At 37.1% G+C, this 9,690-nt stretch overlaps 1 protein-coding gene across 4 annotated transcripts in view; it reads right to left on the minus strand.

Moving 5' to 3' along the window:
* Nucleotides 1-9,690, minus strand: part of PHKA1 (phosphorylase kinase, alpha 1 (muscle)) — a 742,463-nt gene that overhangs the window by 50,007 nt on the left and 682,766 nt on the right. The gene's annotated exons all lie outside the window — the stretch shown is intronic.

The following is a 9,690-nucleotide window of genomic DNA, read 5'->3' on the forward strand; positions in this document are numbered from 1 at the left end:
GGGGGGGGGGGGAAGGATGCAACAATGAATGAATGGAATCACAAATCTCTGTAGATGTTCATTGAAATGAAAAATAAACAAACTAAATTAATAAAAAAAAATGTGTGACCCTGGAAGGCATTATGCTGAGTGAAATATCTCAGTCACATAAAAGACAAATACAACATAATGCCAGTGTTATAAAGGAGGACTGACATAGGGGTTGGAGGGAGACTGAGAAAGAGGGGATAAATTATGTATACTGCAGTGAAACAGATGAGGGAGAGAACTGTTTAAAAGGGATACATGATTAGATATTTTTGTTATGACAGGAGTGCAGAACGAAGGTAGCATAGTGGAGTGGACTTGCAGGGAGGGAATGAATAAAAATGAAAGAATTTTTTCTTTTAGTTTTCAAAGTGAAATGATAATTGGAGGGGAAGGGTGAGCAGGGAGAAAAGTACAACAATGAATGAATGGAAATCCAAAGTGTCTGTAAACTTTCATGAAAATTAATTTTAAAAAAATAAAGAAGAAAGACTGGGCAGGCAATCTTTAAAATTGTTCTGTGTTCACAAACAAGCAACATCTCATATTTTACATTTATAATAAATATATAGAAAAGCTGCATTATAATATTTATTTGAAAGCATAAAATTATATATTTAAATCATTTTAATGAAATGCAAATCAGTATCTATATGTCAAAATAATATCCATTTTTTAAAATTAAACAATTACAGTAAGACAAATTCTCTAAAAAAAATAATGAAGTTGTAAAACACTAAATAATGTGGATGAGTCTGGAAGACATGCTGTGTGAAATACCTGAGTTACAAAGGGACAAATTCGCATAAACTCATTATTATAATAATATGATTGATATGGGAGGGGTTTTGGCTAGATTATGTATATTTCACTGGAATGAATGAAAAGGATATTCTGAAAGGAATGGATGGTAAGAAACCATGTATATGGCAATTAATAGTCTTACAAGGGGAATTAAGGAGGAGAGGAAGGGAGGAAAGTGCATGAACAAGTAATAAAAAAACAGTTTATAAAAAAGGCATGTATTACAGTCAATATGGATTGAGGCTCAATATCAAGAAGACAAAGATTCTCACCACTGGGCCAATTGGCAGCATCAGGATGGATGGTGAAGAGATTGAGATTGTTGACAGCTTTAGTTTGCTTGGATCCACAGTCAACACTCTTGGCACCAGCAGCCAGGAAATTAAAAGACATATTGCGATGGGAAAGGCTACTGTTTGGGACCTCTCCAAAGGACTGAAGAGCACTGGTGCCACTCTGGAGACTAAGGCACTCCTGATACAGGCCATGGTCTTTGCAATCACTTGCTATGCATCACAGAATTGGAGAATGACTAGGGAGGGTAGAAGGAAAATTGATGCCTTTGAGCTGTGGTGTTGGAGAAGAGTATTGAACATACCATGGACTACTAAGAAAATGAACAAGTTCAACCTGGAGAGGGTTAAACCAGGCTGCTCCTTGGAGGCAAAGATTCTGAAGCTTTGTTTGTCTTACTTTGGACATGTTGCAAGGAAGGACCTTTCCTTGGAGAAGGACGTCATGCTTGGGAGTGTGGAGGGACAGCGCAGAAGAGGAAGACCCTCAATGAAATGGATTGATTCAGTGACTGGGGTAATGGGGGTAGGCACAAGATAAAGCAAGATTTAGGGCTGTTGTACATAGGGTTACTATGAGTCACAGGCAACTCAACAGCACATAACAACAACAACAACAACAATAACAACATTACAGTGACACTCTTAAAAGAGCAATATGAAATGAGAAAAATAAAAAATCAAAACTATTTTTGCCCAATTTTGATTCTCTCACAAAATCCTTCATTTTCTCTGTTGAGTTTAAATGTTCTGTCTTCGATATTTCCATAGCCAGTGGTCTGTGCCTTTATTATAATACAATTTTGTTATAGCTGTTAGGAATAATACAGATTTAAATCTTTGTTTTATTAAAAATATTTCATTAACCTTTGACCCTGAGTAAATATGATGGATAATATTGTGTGTCAATTGCTCATAATCTTCAATATTATATAACTTCTATAAATTGTAAATCCTAACCTCTATGAACAATATCATTAATAGCACATGCAAACAAAATTCCGCTGAAGATCATTGAAAAATGACGGGAACAACACATCAACAGAGAACCATCAGAAGTGCAGGCTGGGTTTAGAAAGGGTCGTGGTACTAGGGATATTGGAGCTAATGTTAGATGGATCTTAGCCGAAAGCAGGAAGTTCCAGAGGAATGTCTGTCTGTGTTTCATTGATTATGCAAAGGCATTTGACTGTTTAGATCACAACAAATTGGCTCACTCTGAAAATAATAGGAATCCCAGGACACTTTATTGTACTTATGTGAAACCTATACTTGGACCAGGAGGCAATCGTCAGAATGGAGCAAGGAAACACTGCATGGTTCAAAATTGGGAAGGGTGTATGCCAGGCATGTATCCTATCTTCATACCTTTTCAATCTTCATGCAGAACAGATTATCCGGGAGGCTAGGCAGATTATCCTGGGAGGAGAAATGTGGCATCAGGATTGGAGGAAGACTCAACAATCTGCATTATGCAGATGACACAACCCTACTTGCTGAAAATGCGGAGGACCTGAAGGGCTTGCTGCAAAGGGTCAAGGACTGCAGCCTTCAATATGAATTGAGGCCCAATGTCAAGAAAACAAAGATTCTCACCACTGGGCTTATTGGCAGCATCATGATAGATGGTGAAGAGATTGGGATTGTGCACAGTTTTAGTTTGCTTGACTCCACAATCAACACTTTTGGTACCAGCAGCCAGGAAATGAAAAGACATATTGCAATGGGAAAGTTTGTGGTTAGAGACCTCTCTAAAGTAATGAAGAGGAATGATGATGTCAGTCTGGAGTCTAAGGTGCGCCTGATACATGCCATAGTCTTTGCAATCACTTGCTGTGCATCAGAGAGCTGGACAATGGGATGGTAGAAGGGGAATTGATGCCTTTGAGTTGTGGTGTTGGAGAAGAGTATTGAATATACCATGAACTGTTAAGAGAACAAACAGGTTTGTCCTGGGGAGGGTAAAACAAGGATTCTGAAGCTTCATCTGACATACTTTGGACATGTTGCAAGGAGGGACCAGTGCTTGGAGAGGGACGTCATGCTTGGGAGGATGGAGAGACAGCCCAGGAGAGGAAGACTCTCAATGAGATAGATTGATTTAGTGACCGGGGTAATGGGGGTAGGTGTGTCAGAGACAATGAGATTGGCACAGGATAGAGCAGGGATAGGCTGTTGTACATAGGGTCGCTATGAGTCGCAGGCGACTCGATGACACATAACAGCAACAACAACCAACCTCTATTATGCTATGATGTTAATGAGGCAGGATTTGATGCACTTATCTAAATATATAACCAGTGTGATTTGATGAAGGATGAAGTGTCTTCAGGAGTGTGGCCTGTATATACAAACGGATTCTCTGGTTACACAGCTTTTATGTATGTATGTATGTATGTATATGTATATATACATATACTCACTAGCCTCTGCTGTCCTAAAGATTCCCCTATCCTCTTTCATCCCTCTTATCCCCTTCTCCATTTGCACATTTTTATATGTCTTGCTCAGTTATTCTCTTATCTTCACAATAGTGAAGTATTTGCACTTTTGTTACTGAACTACTTCACGGATCATAATGCTGTCTAGATACTTCCATGTTATGTCGTGTTTTATGAAAACGTCATTGTTTTTTCTTTTTTTTTCCAATTCAATGTTTTCTACTATTTATCCTTTCAAATGTTCTGTCTTATAGAAAAGGTGAAAAGTTCTATTACTACATTTTTTCACTTGTACATATTTAATTGGCATTACATAATTCATCATTTACCTTTTAAAAAATATTGGTTTGCTCACAGAGTTCATATACATTGCATATCACACTATTCTTCATTCATATTGCATTTCAAATAGTCATTTCTGTGTGTTATGTTTTATAAAATCAATCACCATTGCACCTTACCCATCATTACACAATCTCTAAAAGTCATTATTAAAGTGTTCCCATTTCCTTCACCATCTCCATCCACACACCAAACTGTGCACCCTGTGGTTTCACCCCTACCCATTCTTTGCCCCTCTGCTTCCACTCCTTCCAGCTAGTCCACTACTAGGAATATATCCCAAGGAAATGAGAACTGAGACACTAATGGAAATTTGTACATCCATGTTCATAGCAGCACTATTCACCATTGCAAGAACATGGAAACAGCCCAAATGTCCAACTAAAACAATGTATTGAGAAATTGTGGTATATTCACACGATGGAATACTATGCAACACTCAGGAGCAATGATTTTAAAAAATACTACATAACTTGAGAGAGAGTGGAGAGCATTATACTGAGAGAACTTAGTCTCATGAGGATAAATATTGCGTAAGATCGATATTGTTAAAAATAGGAAGATAACTAGTAACACATGTACATCATTGTTCTTTAGTCCTTCATTGTCCATTGTGTGAGTATACCACAGTTTCTCTATCCATTCATTTGTTGATTGGCATTTGTGTTGTTTCCATTGTCTTGTTACTGGGAATAATGCTACTGTGAACATAGGTATACATATATTTGTGGCTCATCTCTGATTTCCTTGGGGTATGTTGTCAGCAGTGGAATAACTGGGTCCGATGGGATTTCTATGTTCATCTTTTTTTAAGGAAATGCCAAACTATCTTAGGTAGTGGTTGTACCATTTAAAATCCCGTCAGCAATGCACAACAGTTCCAATCTCTGGATCCTTTCCAATATTTGTTGTTAGTTGTCTTTTGTTAAACTTTCTTACTGCTGCTGGGGTGAGATGGTATCTCATTATTCTTTTGATTGACACCTCTCTGATTGCCAGTGATTTTGAACATTTCCTCATGTGTTTGTGGCCATCTGAATGCCTTTCTTTGTGAAGTGTCTTCTCTTATTTTTTGCCCAATTTGTAATTGGATTATCAGTCTTTTGTAGTATTCTGTAAACTTCATTTATGAGACCCTTATCTGAAATGCCATTTCCAAATTTTTTGTTTGTTTTCTCCCCCAGGCTGTGGGCTTTCTTCTCACCCTGATGGAAAAAGTTTTTTATGTATACAAGGATTTGATTTTTAGAAGGGCCAATTTGTTGATTTCATTGTCTCTTAGTTGTGCATTTTTGGCTGTGTTTACAAACCTATTTATGCCTTAGGCAGTTGTGATTATGTACCATTGAGTTGAAACTGACTCATAGCTCACACTCTGTCACACTTTCAGAAGCTGCAAATCCCATGGGGAAAATACTGTCCTTCTTTCTCCCGAGGAGCTATTGGTGGATTTGAACTATGTACTCTGGGTTGGTAGCATAACTCCTTACCAGCAGGCCATCAGAACTCCCTTGCCATAGACTCTGGACCCTAAAATTGTTCCTATTTCTTTTTTCTCTGATGATATTTATTGTTTTGGGTTTAAAAATTTTTTTTATTATTTTTTGTGTGTGTACTATCAAATCTGATCTGCTGGTACAGAGGAGATTGCCCTTCCTTCTCCAGCAGATTATCTAGTGGATTTGAACCATGTACCTCTGGGATTACAGTGCAGCTATTGTTTTGGTTTTACCACTAGATCTTGAATCCACTTGGAATTGGGTTTTGTATAAGATGTAAGGTGTGGAAGAGACATAAGGATACAGAATTACAAGCAGAGCAAAGAATTTTCTTAGCTCTCTGTGAAAGAGAGAGGGCTGACATGAGACCCTCTGCATACAAGCTGCTTGAACTGATGGTCCTGATCTCCCAGCACACCAGAGACAAAGGAAGACACTAAGCTGCAGGAGACAGTGTGAGGGGAGGTAAGTCTCTGTGTCAAGAGGAAGCACTGCCTACTGCTTGTGGGGAGATGGGACTGAGGTTTCCCTGGAGTTATAGGTCTTTACTTTTGGGATTCCTTGCCCTACTACTGAGGGGCCATCCCAGGGGCCAGACAGGATAAGAGACACTGGTACACAGAGCTATAAAGAAATATTTTTCTTAGCTCTCTGTGTGAGGGAGGACTAACTTGAGATACCCTGCATACAAGCTGCTTGAACTGGCGGCTCTGATCTCTAATCTCGTGCCTCTCCAGAGACAAAGGTAGACATTAAGCTTCAGGGGGAAAAAAGGCACACGAGAAGCTATTTGAGTAGAGCACTTGGTCTCACACCACTCAGCCACTTCATACATGAAGGAGGCATATAGAGTTGGTGTCAGGGGACTTAATTAAGGTGAGATTCCTACAGGGCTGCAGTGCAGAACAGAGATAACATCAAGGATATTAGGAAAGGACAATTTTCCCAGAAAGAACTTACAGTAGAGTGAGAAGCTCACCACATAACTGAACATTTTAACTTGGCAGTAGTCAGAAACATCATTAAAAAAGAACCAACAGCAACTTTCACAGACACAATAGAAACGACCTAACATTTATCAATAAAAACTTCACATAATGTTGAAGTGGGCAGCTTCAAACACTGTGAAAAACAAATGAAACCTTCTCTACAAAAAGTAGAGAATATTACAGACCTAATGAATACTCCAGAGTCAAGAAGGCAGATGATATATGTTGATATGGAGACATTTAAACAGCCATGAATGAAAGTACAAATGATGGAAGAAACAATGGAAACCACAAATAAAGGGAATAACCTAAAAGTAGAGAACCAGAAAAATACATTGATGAAGAGTTATTTGAACAGCTACAGAAGAAAATGCAGATGATGGAAGAAACAACCAACAAAAAAGTAAATGCACCAAAGAAAAAGAAGAAATATATAGAGACCCAGGAAAAATATATTAGAGGAACCTGCACAAATACAGAATAAAATGCAAAAAATGGAACAAAGAATTGAACCTATGAAGAGGTACAAGAACTTAAAAAATCATCACAAAAAGAAATAACAGAAAGGCATAAAAATGCAATCCAGAACATTAAAACTGAAATGGCAGAAATGTCTAACATACTTGAAGGACAAGAAAGTAGAACAGAAGAGATGGAGCAGTGAGTCAGTGAATTGGAAGACAAGAACCTCAGTGGAAACATACTAGAAGAAAAATCAGAGATGAGACAACATGAAAATGAAGAAAACTTTCAAATCATGTGGGATGATATCAAAAGGAATAACATTTGTATGATTGGAATTCCAGAATATGAGAGGGATAGGAAAATCAGTGAGAAAATTGTGTAAGAGGTACTAAAAGAAAACTTCTGAGGTATTATGAAGAATGAAGAAATTCACATTCAGGAAACTCAGCGAACTCCAAATAGACTAGACCCAAAAGGAGAACATCAAGACATATCATAGTCAAATTCTCCAAAAGAAAAGATATGGGTAGAATACTGAAAACAGCATGAGAAAAACAGAGTCACCTACAAAGGAAACACAATTAGATTAAGTTCTGATTTTTCAGAAAGACTATCAGTAAGAAGACAATCATATGGCATATACAGAAAGTTGAAAGAAAACAATTGCCAACTGAGGATCTGTACCCAGAAAACCTCTCCATCAAATATGAAGGAGAAATCACATCCTTTGCAGAAAAGAAAGAACTTAAGGAGTAAAGTGAAAGGAAGACCAAATTTCCAAGAACTTTTAAGTGAAATACTTTACACAGAGACACCAAAGGAAAGTGGATGGACCATAGTAACAAGAAACAACAAGAAAAGAAACACAGGAAAATGGCAGCAATAAAACCTGACCTGTCAATAATCACACTCAATGTGAATGAACTAAATGTACCAATCAGGAAGAAATGAGTAGCAGAATGGATTTAAAAAAACCCCAACAAACAAAAAAACCAACCCCCAAACTAAGGCCAATATGTTGTCTATAAGATCTAAGAACCGAAGAGAAAGTTAGACTTAACATTAAAGGCTAGGAAAAAAATATACAAAGCAAATGTCATCCACAAAAAGCAGGAGTGGCAATACTAATCTCTGATAAAATAGACTTCAGAATGAAAATCACCATAAAAGATAAAGAACGGCACTATAAAATGATTACGGACACCATAGAGCTAGAAGACATAACGTTGGTCAAAATATATGCACCAAATAATAGACCTCCTAAATATATAAAACAACTATTAACAGAATTGAAGAAAGAAATAGACAACACTGTAATAGTAGTATAAGACTTAAATACACCACCCTCACCAAAGGATAGGTCCATTCAGAAGAAACTTAAGAAAGATGCAGAACACCTAAACTATACATTCAGCCAACTTGGTCTGGTGGATGTATTCTGAGTAGTGCATCCAAAGAAAATGTAATTCACTTCCTTCTCAAGCACATATGACACATTTTCCAGACTTGATCACATATTAGGGAACAAAACAAGCCTGAAAAATTTCAAAAGCACTGAAATTATTTTAGACTAGAATATAATAAAACTAGAAATTAATAACAAGAGGATAAAGATTATAAAGCCACCAATATGGAAGCTATGTAACACCCTTCTAGAACACAATTGGGTTATAGAAGAAATAAAGGATGAAATTAGAAAGTTCCTAGAAATAAATGATAATTAAAATACACCATACAAAACGCTCTGGGATGTACCTAAAGCAATCCCCAGGAGGCAGTTCATAGCAATAGGTACACACATTAAAAATGAAGAAAGAAGCAAATATAATGATCTAGCTCAACTAGATACAGTGACTGGAGTCATGGAGATGGGTGTGTCAGAGACAATAAGATTGGCACAGGATAGAGGACATTTTAGGGCTATTGTACATAGGCTCGCTGTGAGTCACAGGTGACTTGATGGCACATAACAACAACTGAGCACCTTCATCAAACAGGAAAAGAACAACAATCTGACCCCACAGCTTCTAAAAGAAAGGAAATGATAAAACCAAGAGCTGAAATCAATGGTTTAAAAAATGGAAAAACAATTGAAATTTTAACAAAACCAAGAGCTGGTTTTTTGGAAAGGTTAATTGAATTGTCACACCACTGGCAAATTAACAACAATAACAAAAACCAGAGAAGACACTCACTTAACTCAATTAATTAGTGTAGAGGTGGCAATGCATCAGATTCAGAGGAACCGAAATCTATAATATGAAAATGTTATGAAAAGCTATAATCTGATAAATTTGAAAACCTAGAGGAAATGGATAAATTCCTCGAAACTCATGCCCCACCCAGATTGACATGGTCAGATGTTGAACACTTGAACAGACCCATCACAAAAGAAGAAACTGAACAGGTCATCAAAAAAACTCCACCACCAAAAAAAGTCCTGGACTAGATGGCTTTACAGCTGAATTCTACCAAATATTTAGAGATTTATTACCCATTGTACAAAAATTATTTTTTTTAGAAAAACAGAAAAATAAGGGACACTCCCAGAGACATTTCTATGGAACAAGCATAACTCTAATACCAAAACCTGGGAAAGATATTACCAAAAAAGAAAACCGTAGATCAATATCTCTCATGAACATTGATGCAAAAATCCTTAACAAAATCCTAGCCAATTGAATCCAAAAGCACATTAAAAAAGTAATTCACAATGACTAAGTGAGAACCATAAATGTAGGAAAATTAGATATTGTTAAGGAAGAAATGGAACGCATAAATATTGACATACTAGGCATTGGTGAGATGAGATGGACTGGCATGGGGCATT

This window comes from Elephantulus edwardii, unplaced genomic scaffold (genome assembly GCF_000299155.1).
Source record: "Elephantulus edwardii isolate Elephantulus edwardi_28Jun2011 unplaced genomic scaffold, EleEdw1.0 scaffold00178, whole genome shotgun sequence".
Taxonomy (NCBI): domain Eukaryota; kingdom Metazoa; phylum Chordata; class Mammalia; order Macroscelidea; family Macroscelididae; genus Elephantulus; species Elephantulus edwardii.